The sequence below is a fragment of the Macrobrachium nipponense genome, chromosome 3, assembly GCF_015104395.2.
Source record: "Macrobrachium nipponense isolate FS-2020 chromosome 3, ASM1510439v2, whole genome shotgun sequence".
Taxonomy (NCBI): domain Eukaryota; kingdom Metazoa; phylum Arthropoda; class Malacostraca; order Decapoda; family Palaemonidae; genus Macrobrachium; species Macrobrachium nipponense.
In genome coordinates, this window is record NC_087202.1 from 74,217,680 (window position 1) to 74,231,596 (window position 13,917).

The 13,917-nt window shown below is 42.5% G+C and overlaps 1 pseudogene; it reads left to right on the top strand.

Annotated features, from left to right (window-relative positions):
* LOC135221818 (proline-, glutamic acid- and leucine-rich protein 1-like) overlaps positions 1-13,917 on the top strand; it is a 119,888-nt pseudogene that overhangs the window by 15,130 nt on the left and 90,841 nt on the right.

Consider the following 13,917-nt stretch of genomic DNA (forward strand, 5'->3'; position numbering starts at 1 on the left):
GGATCAGCAGAGAAAGTTGATGCTTGCAAAGTTGCAATTGTTCTTCTTGAAGCAGCAGTGATCTTGCCTGATCTTCAGAAGTCTTTCCTCACAAAATTACCTTCATCTCTGCTTCAGAGCTTGGCAACGGCTAATTCTTCTGTAAGAGTTTAATTTGTGCTGTTCATTATTAGTGATGTGTATTATTGATTAGGAATTATATGAATATTATTACGTATATGAATGTTAAATTTCCTAAAATTTAAACCATTTATTTTGAGTGGACTTCTTGATTATAGATAAGTTGTTGATAAAGAAATACTGTACACCTAAAATATGTTGCAGTACAAGAATAGACTGAAAAATAGTGCTGAAATCAAACTTTTACATGAGAAAAAATACCACTCTCTTTTTAGAATGTAGACTACTGTTCATTTCATTGATAATCTGGAATTGAAAGTTTTTATGGTTGGATATATTTTATATAACATCAGTAAGAAAATGTTCTATTTGTGAAAACTGATTTTTACACATGTAACTTACCAAGTAATTACCTGTAGCTGAAAGCTTCCTACCACAGCAGTCAAAATATTCCAAATTTTGTGGCGGTGCCACCATCGCTAGCGTAGATGGATAGGACCCACCCACTTTGGGGACCGATGTTTATGAAACTGCAGAGAGAACCAATTCGTTTTCTGCCTGCTCCTTACTAGCATCAGTGGTTTTGGCGGTCATTGTTCATTATTTGGAAATTTCCAGTAGTCTTTGGTGACGTACTTACTTATTTTGTGGTTTGCTTACATAATTAGATAGTCAATTATGTCAGATACTAGATCTTCGAGCATTATTTATCTCTCGGAAGGTTGTAGAACTAGGTTGGCCAAGTTCTCTTATGATTCGCATAACAAATGCATTAAATGCAGTGAGCAAGATTGCTTTAAGGAATTGACTTGTTTGGAGTGTATGGATTGGGATTATTCTAAATGGAAAGCATTAACATCTCATTTGGATAAACTAGCTAGAGATAGGAAGAGAAAGGTGGCTTCAGAGCTGAGAGTAGGGCTTCTGTAGAGAATTCTCCCTTAGTAGTTGAGGGTTTACCTATTCCTGCTCAACCTCCTATTACTTCCCTTATTGTTAGCCCTACTACTTCATTACCAGTGACTGCTCAACTTTCTATTACTTCCCCAATCATTAGCTCTACTAACTTCATTACCAGTGACACGTATTTCAGGCTCCCATGATTCCAAATATGACTCCATTGTCAGTCTTCCTGTGAAATTTGTAATGAATTTCTTGCTAAGGTGATTATGGATTTAGGCACCTCTTTCAGGTCTTTTTTGGAAAGCAAACCTCTCAAAAATGCAGTGCAAAGTGAAAATCTTGTGATATCTGAGGAGGTGGCTGTTCAAGCCACCAGTTCTCCAAGATGAAGGTCACTGTCCCACTCCCCTGCACCGGGGAGAAGAGAAACCTGAAGTCCAAGGGATGCCAGAGGGGCTTGCCCCCGGATAGTTGCCCCCTCCGTCACACCTGTTGATGGCTCCCAGACAGTGACAGAGAGCAATTGGAAAGGCGTCTTTCAGTGCTCACCGTCTGTCTTCGGACTCTTTGGATTCTTCTCCAGACAAAAGATGTCATCATGTGGCAGGATCACAAGCAAAGCAAAGCAGAGCAAGCAAGATTCCCCCACATTTACGTTAGTCTGTCCAGCTACCAAAATTTCCCCCTGCCACACTTCCCTCTTTACGTTACTAGTTAATAACATGACTATTGGTTCAATAAGATAAAATGCAATAACTCTCAAAAACCATGTACTCACCAACTCTTGACACAGTCAGGGTGAGACACTGCGTTATCCACTGGATACAGTCACTGAGACACAAACTCATTCACTAGCACCCAGCATCAGACCAACACACCACCAAATACCAATACACAAAAAGAAAGAAAGCACCAAAACCATGCAACAACTCATATACAACACGACAAGTCACTATGCAAACAAACACCATTCAACACCAAGGTTTCTTAACAACTCCAAAAACACAACAAATCACTAACACAACAAACACCATTCAACATCAAGATTTCTCAACGACTCAATAAAAAGACAACATATCACTAACACAAACACCAATCAACATCAAGATTTCTCAACAACTCAAAAAACATCAAACAGACACTCACTAGCTCAACAACCATCAGATGGACACACACACACAACAAACTCAATTACTCAATACCAAAACAGTCAAAAACATACAATGACAACTGACCTCCAATAACTGCCTTCAAATACTGACTTGACTGACTGATCGTCACTCGCTCCAATAGCTAACTCACCCAGACAAACTCACAAGGCTCGGCGACCGAACCAGTAGACAAACCCAAAACCCCTGCCAAACAAGCGGTCTACTCATTAACTACCCATTTCTCTCTCTCTCTCTCTCTCTCTCTCTCTCTCTCTCTCTTTCAAAACAGAAAACCACAGGCACAAACTTTCCCCATACTATTTTAACTAACAATAACAAATAAACATAAAACATGATTGTTATGACCCTTGTTGGGCCGGGGTGCAAGTTCTTTTGCACAAGAATAGAGAGGACAGTGATCTTACCAAGTATCCAGATAAATTCAGTCAGTGGAGACAAAAACACACAGGAAAACTCAACAACATTTATTAACAATCAAAGCAAAAAAAAAATTTAAAGTCAGCCTTGTGACTATACAGGACACAGCTTAGTCCCTTACTACTGGCCCGTAGGAGTTCCTAAACACTAATATTAAACCCTAGACAGAAAATATTGAGAAATATACTGCATAAATTAGCAAATGGGCCAACACCAACATAAATATAACCAATACCTATAACTAAACAGAGAGGAAAGAAGTATGAGACCAGCAGGGGGAAAACTTAATTCTACCTACCTTATATAAACTAAATCTTAAATATAAAAAAATATCAAATATATTAATAGATATATAATACCCACAAGAAATAACGAAAATTACAGCATCACTCGTGACAAGATTATAGCAAAATACTGGCATATATATATATATAAATACAAAGCGGCAATAAGAAATGCCAACAGTCTCGAACGACTCACTATACGAAAGTAAATAACAAAAATAATACTCGGGAAGAGCTCCTCACACTGAATAAGGGCTGAATGGATGCACAAACGAGTCAGGCTAAACAGTCGCCTTGCTGAAAGCCGAAAATACAGGGGAGCCGTGATCTCTTACACTCTCTGGGACAATGCCACGTACCAGGCCAATACTCAGCTATCTGAAGGGCGTGCAGCTACACAGGTCACTAATACCATGGGGAAGGAGTCTGTCGTGCTCCCGACCAAAAACACAAGGGATATTCCCTACCTGGTAGCAACCGCCCTACTTGCACCTTCACGGGCCTCAATGCCCCCACCGCTGCAGCTCAGAAGGACGTCGTAGGCAAACACAGTGATGTCCCTCCCACGTCCACTCTGTCGGGATCCAGCGCCGATATCAGAGCCCGCAGGAAAGTACACACAGTAAGGGGGTAAGTCACCGCAGATGGCCGAAATGCCCCTGCGCCTTCAATACTGACGACGACAAATCCTTCGAAGGGCGATTCAGAAAAATAAGCCAGCTGCACAACCATGCGGGGAGAATAGCGAGCCCGAACTGTTTTCGGGAAAAGTTGTGTTCCTCCAATATCCTCACTGGTGTCCTTTTCACCAACCACCCGAAAGATAAAACAAAAAAACTAGCATTAATAAGATGCTCACAAACATTTAACAAGCGGGGAGGAGGTTTAACAAGCAGTTCGCTTGACGCTCAGCCGAGACCAAAGTAAAGCTTAAAACTAAAACCTTAAAACTAATTTCCTTACGCTAATTTTATATACAACAAAATATAACAAAAAGCAGTAACAAGGCTGAGATAAAAATAAAGCAAAAGCAATGCCAATTACGTTAATACATGATACCTTCCTCCCCGAAGAAAAAAATAATTTTTTTCAGCAAAAATAATTTTTTTTTTCACTACTGTGGTATAAACAAACCTGTAAGGAAAGAACAATAAAGACAACCAATAACAGGCAAACATACAATAATAGAACAATAAACCTGAAACCAAATTGTGTTAAAATATCAACAATAGAAAATACCACGAGAGAATACAAACCAAACGCTTTTTATAGCTTACCATTATTTTTAAAGCTCAATGATAATACCATACTCTGAACCCAAAGTCAAAGCATGGCAAAAGACAGACCTAACATAATACCAATAATTTAAACAGGATCATAACAGTCACAAATCCTCAAATCTAAGGAAACCATCTTACCTAGCTTAACCTAAATAAACTTAGACTCACACAGGCATACACCTTAACCTACAGCACACCAACAATATAGTTCAAAGAGTCATATAAATAAATCAAATCAAAATTCTTAGTATACCGGGGACAAATCAATCATTTGTTAGGAATCATGAACCATTATAACATCCAAGAGTGTACACCACTCATAGAAACCTTACAGAAACTAACTAAATCTACAAAACAACTCTTGAAATATTACTTAAACTATACTACATTCAAAAGTAATTTTTTTCATACAACCTAATTGGAGAAACGAGCAGGGCAGCGTACGAGAAGGATCAGGCAAGCACACTAAGTCCTAGAAAGGGCGTCAGGAATTTTATTGTCTGTCCCTTTTACGTGTTTAATAATTAGGTTGAATTCCTGCAGAAATAGGGCCCAACGCAAAATCCTTTGGTTGGCGCCCTTCATCCGCTCGATGAAAACCAGAGGATTGTGGTCCGTCCAAATCTCAACCGGAAAAGAAAAATTGGTCACATAAGGTTTGAAATGGTTAAGAGCGCGGACCAAAGAAAGAGCTTCCTTTTCAATGGTGGAGTAACGCCTTTCCGCCGCCAGAAGCTTCTTACTATAGTAAGATACAGGATGAACACCGTCCTCCTTCCGTTGGAAAAGGACCCCTCCAATCCCGACATCACTGGCATCTACCGCGATAATAAAAGGTTTCTGAAAATCTGGGGAAGTCAAAATAGGGTTAGTAATCAGCACAGATTTAAGTTTATTAAAAGATTCTTCACACCGATCAGACCACAAGAACCTTTTCCCTTTTTCTAATAAAGTAGTAAGGGGTTGAGCAAGATCTGAGTAATTACGCACGAAACGGCGGTAATAACCCGTCATGCCCAGCACCCTTCTTACCTCTCTAACATTACTTGGCCTTTTCAAATGAATAATAGCCTCGAGGTTAGCTTGTTTCGGAGCCACCTGACCCAAACCAACCTCGTGACCCAAATAACAAACCTTGGCCTGGCCCAATTCGCACTTAGCCAAATTAACAACAAGTCCTGCAGACCTAAGGGCTTCAAAAACCTTACGTAACCTTAGCATGTGGGTATCCCAGTCATTACTATATACTACCAAGTCATCGATATAAATTTCCGTTCCTTCCAAACCACAAATTACCCTATTCATGAGCCTCTGAAAAGTACAAGCTGCATTTTTTTCATTCCAAATGGCATAACCTTACACTCGTATAGGCCCAAATGGAGTGACAAATGCTGATATTTCACGAGCTCGATCGGATAATGGAACCTGCCAATAACCTTTCAAAAGATCCAGCTTAGTAATAAATTTGGCAGAACCAATCCGATCCAAACAATCATCAATACGAGGGAGTGGAAACGAATCATTTTTAGTATTTTTGTGCACTTTGCGGTTAGTCCACGCACATGCGGAACTTACGTCTGCTTTTTTTACTAATACGATAGGAGAACTCCAGGGACTCACAGATGGTTGAATAAGGTCATGCTTCACATGTACTCTATCTCCTTACTGACCAAATCCAATTTTACTGGTTCAGCCGGTAAGGACTTTGCTTCACAGGGGAAGCACCACCTACATCAACGTCATGATTTAAAATATTTGTTCTACCTGGAGCATCCTGAAAAAGATCTGAAAAGGAATAAATTAAATTAAGCACATCCTTCCGTTTGTCAACATCTAAATGATCTAAACTACTTTGCAACATTTCCAAATTTTGCATATTTTCACCCAATGCATCTGAAGGAACCTGACACCCTAACTCATCAGAGTCCTCTGGAGGCACATCCACTACCACAGACACAGGCTCTACACGATCGCTAATGGATCACCTTGCTTACCATGATAAGGTTTCAGCCTGTTAATGTGAAATACTCTACACACGGCTTGAACCAGGGGCCGGGGCCTCAATTTCATAGTTAAACTCTGACAGTTTCCTCAAAACCTTCCAAGGGCCCGTTATATCTTGGTTCTAGAAAACTATCTGGGTCCATACTCAACACCAGCACTAGCTCCCCAGGTTCAAATGAACGTACCTTTACCTTTTTGTCAAAATTACCTTTCATTACCAACTGTGATCGTTTCCAAATTTTCCCTGGCAAACTTCCAAGCACTAATCATTTTGCCCTTTCAAGTTCTTCCACAAACCTTCCAACTTTTATTTCACCTTCCGGTTTGATTCGAGCAATTTCAAAAAACAATTTCCAATGGACCGCGAACCTTGTGCCCAAATACCAACTCAAAAGGAGCTACTCCAGTAGAAGAGTTAGGGTGGCTCCTGATAGCAAAGAGGGCAAAAGGGAGGGCTTTGTCCCAATCACTACCATTATCATAACAAAGTTTCTTCAGGACAGACTTGAGGGTTTGGTGGAATCTTTCCACCACACCTTGACTCTCTGGGTGATAAGGTACGCTGGTAATGTGCTGAATGGCCAGTTCAGCACACTTACACCCCTAAATACCTTACTCGTGAAATTCGTCCCGCAGTCGGTCTGAATTACACGAGGGAGACCATACCTGGAAAAGAAATCAATGAGTTTTTCGAAAACAACTTTGGAAGTAATACGCCTCATAGGTATAGCTTCAGGAAAACGAGAGGCTCTATCCATGATAGTTAATAAATATACGTAACCGTTTTAGTCTTAGGTAAGGGACCTACAACATCAATTACTAACTCAGAAAAATGGTTCCAACTATGGCAGGTAGGTGATGGGTGCAGCGGGGCTTTAAGGGATCCCCTGATTAGGTTTACCCATAACCTGACAAGTCTCACATTCTCTGATAAAACTGCTTCACACTCAATTATTCCGGGGGGCCACCAAAAATACCTAGCCAAGCTGTGGAAAGTTTTTAACACACCCAAATGACCTCAAAAAAGAAAAAAAAATTGGTATGAGCTAATTCCAAAATAGAATTTCTGAATTGAGAAGGTACCACAATCTGTTCCACTCTACCAGTTTTATTCAAATTATCAGATGCGGGACGACTAAACCTATATAATAAGCCCCTTACAACTCCAAACCTAGGTTAGTCAGATCCTCAACATCGCCCCAAGTCAAAATTAAACTCATCTTTTTGAGCTTTAATAAAAGCAGCTCTGTCCCAATCAAGTTTCATATCATTAACTACAGTATCATTACCACTACTCTCTACTGACCCGGGCCTTACTACATCTAACTCTAAACTACTTAACATTAAGTCATCATCGTTATCCACATCAAGTAAACTAACAGCTTTTGCTGCGGACCGAGTAATTACAGCCACGGGACTAGTAGCATTTACAGATAATAAAGGGAAAATCTCCCGTCCTTCACTGTCCAGCATATCATTTCCCAGGATACCATCAATACCCGGGATAGGTAGACTATCCACCACAGCCAACTCAGTGATGCGATCATACCCAGGAAAAGACATACGGACATTAACCAAAGGAGCCGACACAATCGAGTCTGGGAAACCTCCCAATAATACAAAATTTCCAGTATATTTCTCAGAACCATTCAGTGCCCTCTTCATGACCAACGACCGGGCAGAACCGGTGTCCCTAAAAAACTTCACCTGGACAACACAAGAGTCAAAAATCAATTTTCCAGGCCATACATATTTGTCATATTTGAGTCACAATTGAGGATTAGGAGCATCAGACTTACTACTATTTCCTAAACTACCACTATCTACTACAGATCTGTCTACAGAACTACTACTAACATTTGACCTATCATTAACTAATGCTACAGGACTTTGATTATTACACTCTAGGTACCGCCTACGAGCATTACACTGGCTTTGGAAATGCCCTGGCTTATTACACCAGAAACATGTTCCTCTACGGCCTGATCCTCTGTTTCCGTTATTATTTATTCTGTTATTTCCCCCATTTGGGAAGTCTCTATTAACAAAAACTCTAGGGGGAGGAGGACCTCCTTGGACTCTACCCATATCCCTACCACCTGAAAAGGAATTATTAACATTAATATTCTTAGAGATATTGGGAGTCCAACAAGGGGGTTCAACTCTCCTACCACCACTATGGGAGCGAGATGAGGGGTTATTCAAGACCTTATAATTAAAATTGCCACTACCTGAACGGTGAGTTAACACAAACTCATCTGCTAATTGAGCGGCACTACTCACTTTCATGGCCTTTACCTCCTCAAGGTGGACCCTTAACTCCCTGCTGCAGGCCTTCTTAAACTCCTCAAGGAGCATCAGTTCACGTAACGCAGCAAAAGTCACTACCTGACGACTTTTCAGCCAGTCGTCGAACTGTTCCTCCTTGACACGTGCAAATTCTACGAAGGACTGTGAAGGGTGTTTCATATAGTTCCGAAATCTGAGGCGGTAGGCCTCAGGGACCAGGTCATATGCTTTCAAAATCAAGCTTTTCACTTTTGGGTAGTCCCGGGCTACTCCCTCCTCCAAGGCATTGTATACCCGAATTGCCTTGCCCACTAACCTACATTGGATTAGAACCGTCCACATCTCTGTGGGCCAGGAACAACTCGGGTGGCCACACGCTCAAATGCCTTGAAGAACTCGGGGACATTTTGTTCATCAAATACAGGCACTAATTTAAGTGCCGCACCTAGATTGAACCTATCTTGAAAATTGACTTTAGGGGAACTGGCCATATTGGTCCCCTGTAATCTTGCCATCTGCAAATTAAGGTTAGCCATCTCCAACTCGTGTCGCCTTGCCCGCTCGTTCTCCTCAAATTCAATCTTCCTTAACTCAATTCTTTTGCAAATTAATTTGTATTCCACCTCCTCCTTGGAGTCACCCAAAGCATTAACAGGGGCCAGGGGTTCAACTGGCACAGAATTAGGGGGGGCAAGAAAGGATTATTTGATACATTAAGTAAGTTTGCAGGACCCTTATAAATGGTACCTGTACGAGGAGGATCCTCAAACAGGGTTATGCCAGCTCTCACACTCACACTATCCTCTTCTAAATCATTTATACTCCCTTCACCAATACTATTTATATCACTCTCCCTATCACTAACTAAATGCTCAGCCTCTGCCAAGTCCTGGTTGACCTTATCCCTAACCACCACCAATATTTCCTTCTTAGTGTCCACTGACTTCAGCGGAACACCCAACCACTTAGCACATTCAATTAAATGTTTTTTGTTTAACACTGGTAAGTGCTTAAGGCAATCAGCCGACCCCAAAAACTCAGCTGGGTCAAAAATAAACTCTTCCATTTTAACACAAATAATTCAGGGGGGAAGGCAACACTGTCAAAACAGTAACAAATACTGAAGCGTCCACCTGAGTGTCGCTCCACTGACCAAAATACCGGATACCCCGAGCTCTCTATCCTGCCACGGGTCGCCAAATATGTTATGACCCTTGTTGGGCCGGGGTGCAAGTTCTTTTGCACAAGAATAGAGAGGACAGTGATCTTACCAAGTATCCAGATAAATTCAGTCAGTGGAGACAAAAACACACAGGAAAACTCAACAACATTTATTAACAATCAAAGCAAAAAAAATTTAAAGTCAGCCTTGTGACTATACAGACACAGCTTAGTCCTTACTACTCCCGTAGAGTTCCTAACACTAATATTAAACCCTAGACAGAAAATATTGAGAAATATACTGCATAAATTAGCAAAATGGGCCCAACACCAACATAAATATAAACCAATACCTATAACTAAACAGAGAGGAAAGAAGTATGAGACCAGCAGGGGGAAAACTTAATTCTACCTACCTTATATAAACTAAATCTTAAATATAAAAAAATATCAAATATATTAATAGATATATAATACCCACAAGAAATAACGAAAATTACAGCATCACTCGTGACAAGATATACAAAAATACTGGCATATATATATATATAAATACAAAGCGGCAATAAGAAATGCCAACAGTCTCGAACGACTCACTATACGAAAGTAAATAACAAAAATAATACTCGGGAAGAGCTCCTCACACTGAATAAGGGCTGAATGGATGCACAAACGAGTCAGGCTAAACAGTCGCCTTGCTGAAAGCCGAAAATACAGGGAGCCGTGATCTCTTACACTCTCTGGACAATGCCACGTACCAGGCCAATACTCAGCTAATCTGAAGGGCGTGGCAGCTACACAGGTCACTAATACCATGGGGAAGGAGTCTGTCGTGCTCCCGACCAAAAACACAAGGGATATTCCCTACCTGGTAGCAACCGCCCTACTTGCACCTTCACGGGCCTCAATGCCCCCACCGCTGCAGCTCAGAAGGACGTCGTAGGCAAACACAGTGATGTCCCTCCCACGTCCACTCTGTCGGGATCCAGCGCCGATATCAGAGCCCGCAGGAAAGTACACACAGTAAGGGGGTAAGTCACCGCAGATGGCCGAAATGCCCCTGCGCCTTCAATACTGACGACGACAAATCCTTCGAAGGGCGATTCAGAAAAATAAGCCAGCTGCACAACCATGCGGGGAGAATAGCGAGCCCGAACTGTTTTCGGGAAAAGTTGTGTTCCTCCAATATCCTCACTGGTGTCCTTTTCACCAACCACCCGAAAGATAATACAAAAAAACTAGCATTAATAAGATGCTCACAAACATTTAACAAGCGGGGAGGAGGTTTAACAAGCAGTTCGCTTGACGCTCAGCCGAGACCAAAGTAAAGCTTAAAACTAAAACCTTAAAACTAATTTCCTTACGCTAATTTTATATACAACAAAATATAACAAAAAAGCAGTAACAAGGCTGAGATAAAAATAAAGCAAAAGCAATGCCAATTACGTTAATACATGATAATGATATAGCAAATACACAAAACATCCAAACCCTTCCTATTGCCTCCAATGGACACAAACAACCTAACAAGACAGCAACCAAAGCAAATGGAACCATTACATCACTCCTCCATAATCATTGCAGATCATTGGCCTCTAGGCCCCTGAAGAGGCTTTCTACGCCTGCTGACGGTTCTCCTCTCCCTGTTAAGAGGTACAGGGAGGTCAGAATCGATCCACAGCCATCTTGAAGGTTTCAGGATGCAAATGCTTGTCAGTTTTGTGTTTGGGATAGTCCAAAGTCTTTCTCTGGTCAGGAGCATACTTATCGCCCAATATTAGCAGCCAAATGACCACCTATTTTTTAAGAAGTAAACCTTCCTCTAAGAACAAGGAGAGTATCTTGTCCCCGATTTCTTCGGAAGGTGAAGCAATTAAGCAAGAGGTGACTTTTTATTTTGCTTATTCTTCACTGATGAAACTCCTTCTGGAGAATTATCCAAACTTTTCCGTTCCTGTGACTCCAGCGGCTCCTGCCTCTACTATTCTTATGTGGAAAGCTCCTATAGATGGACTCCCTCAGATGGTTTTGTCTTTCTCTTCTAAAATGGTCTTGGGAGAAATGGAGGAATGACTGGCTGGTAAGAGGGAGCTTGGGAAAGCCACCTTTTGCTTCTTCCCCCTCTAAACTCATTAAGGTACATTACCATTACTACATGACAGGTGGGACACTTCATCTGGGCATTTCAGCCTCCTCTGAGGGGGACTTCTCTGGTCTAGTGGACTCGGCCAAACATTCAGCATTTGTGGCTACAAAGGTTTTCTTTTCTTCACCAGAAATTGATCACCTGGTGAAGAACATCTTCAAAGTTTTAGAAATTTTCAGTTTTATACATTCAACTTACCTGTTAGATATATACTTAGCTATTAGACTCCGTCGCCCGACAGAAATTCGAATTTCGCGCACACGCTACCGGTAGGTCAGGTGATCTACCTGCCTGCCGCTGGGTGGCAGGAATAGGAACCATTCCCGTTTTCCATCATATTTTCTCTGTCGGCCATACTGGCAACATCGTTGTGGGTATCTCCGGCTGGATTCGTATTTTGCATCGCAATTGATCTTCGTTTGGACTTTTTGGTGACGTATTTGGATTGATTGTACTGGCATACGCGATTGTGGACCGTTTATTGGATTTGATTTGGATTGTTCAACATGATGTCTGACTCTGGAAGTGTGGTGAGAGTGTGTGTGAATGAGGGGTGCAAGGTAAGGATGCCGAAAGCATCGGTTGATCCTCATACTATTTGTAAGAAATGTAGGAAGTATGAATGCTCTTATGATAACACTTGTAATGAATGCGAGGGTTTGAGTACGGAAGGATGGAGTCTCTAACTTCTTATTTGAAGAAGTTAGAAAGAGACAGAGTAAGGAAGTCCTCTTCCAAGCCTTGCCTAGTTCTTTATCTAGCGAGGTTATTAGTATTTTATTCCTTCTTCTCCATTAACGCTCCTCTAATATTGTAGTTTCTGCTCCTGTAGTAGGACCAACAGATTCTGCATCAGAGATTGCGAATCTCAAAGCCGCCCTTAAGAAAATGGAAAACAAAATGGCGGTGATTGAAGGTAAGCAAAGTGATTTACTCAGTGCTGTGGATAGTGATATAAGTGTCCCACAACGCTCCCAGGCCTAGACCTCTTTCAAGCTCCCAAGCCCAGAGGAGAAGGAATGTCAAAAGCCGTAAGGAGGTTGTGGAGGATCCCCACCAGTCAGACGTCCCTTCGGCAGTTTCTGTATTGCCACAGAATGCCAGAGAACGCTATCAAAAAAGCATTCTTCGCGAGTGTTTCTCTTCATCGGAGAATTCTTCTCCTAATAGAGGTTGGAGATCTGCGGATCTTTCACGCCCCCTGAAAAGAGGCTGGGATGAGTCCAGGATCAACTCGAGTCCTGAACCGTTCCCTCCCGGAGGATCTACCTTCGGAAAGTAGGAAATCAAAGAATGTGATGCTTTCCTCTGCAGATTCATGGCAACCTGAAAAAGTTCGATCTCCTTCTCCTCCTTTGGATAGGAACAAGGAAACGACTAGGATATTACTAAACATGCAGGATTCTATCGCTTCTCTGGTGGGAGTCCTATCAAAAGACCCTCCTAGAAGGAAAGACGCTTTCCTGCCTATTAAGAGATCTAGGCCTTCGGTTAGTCAGAATCGACATCAAGAATTGTCCTCTTCAGATATTGAGTCGGATTCTTCAGTCTTTCACAGACCTAGCAAGATCCGTTCTCCTGTCAGGCGCAAAGCGCCAGCCAGGAGCGAGGCGCCAGCTAGGCGCGAAGAGCCTACCAGACGCGAAGCGCCAACCAGGCGCGAGGCGCCAGCCAGGCGCGAGGCGCCAGCCAGGCGCGAAGAGCCTACCAGGCGAGAGGCGCCAGCCAGGCGCGAGGAGCCAGCTAGGCGAGAAGCGCCAGCCAGGCGCGAGACGCCTTCCAGACGCGATACGCCATCCAGGCGCGAGGAGCCAGGCAAGCGCGAGACGCCACCCAGGTGCGAAGAGCCTGCCAGACGCGAAGCACTAACCAGGCGCGAGGCGCCAGCCAGGCGCGAAGCGCTAGACAGGCGCGAGGAGCCTGCCAAGAGCGAAGCGCCAGCCAGGCGCGAACCAGTCAGGCGCGAGGCGCCTTCCTGTAGCAAGGACTTGGAATCTCCAGGAATTGTTTCTCCTTCTCAGACATATAGAGGATCTGATGAGAAAGAAAGGAGCATTTCTCCTAGGGAGCCTACATCTCATGATAGAGATTCTCCCAGGAGAGATCGTTCTCCATCGAACCTCGGACTCGAAGAGGTTTCT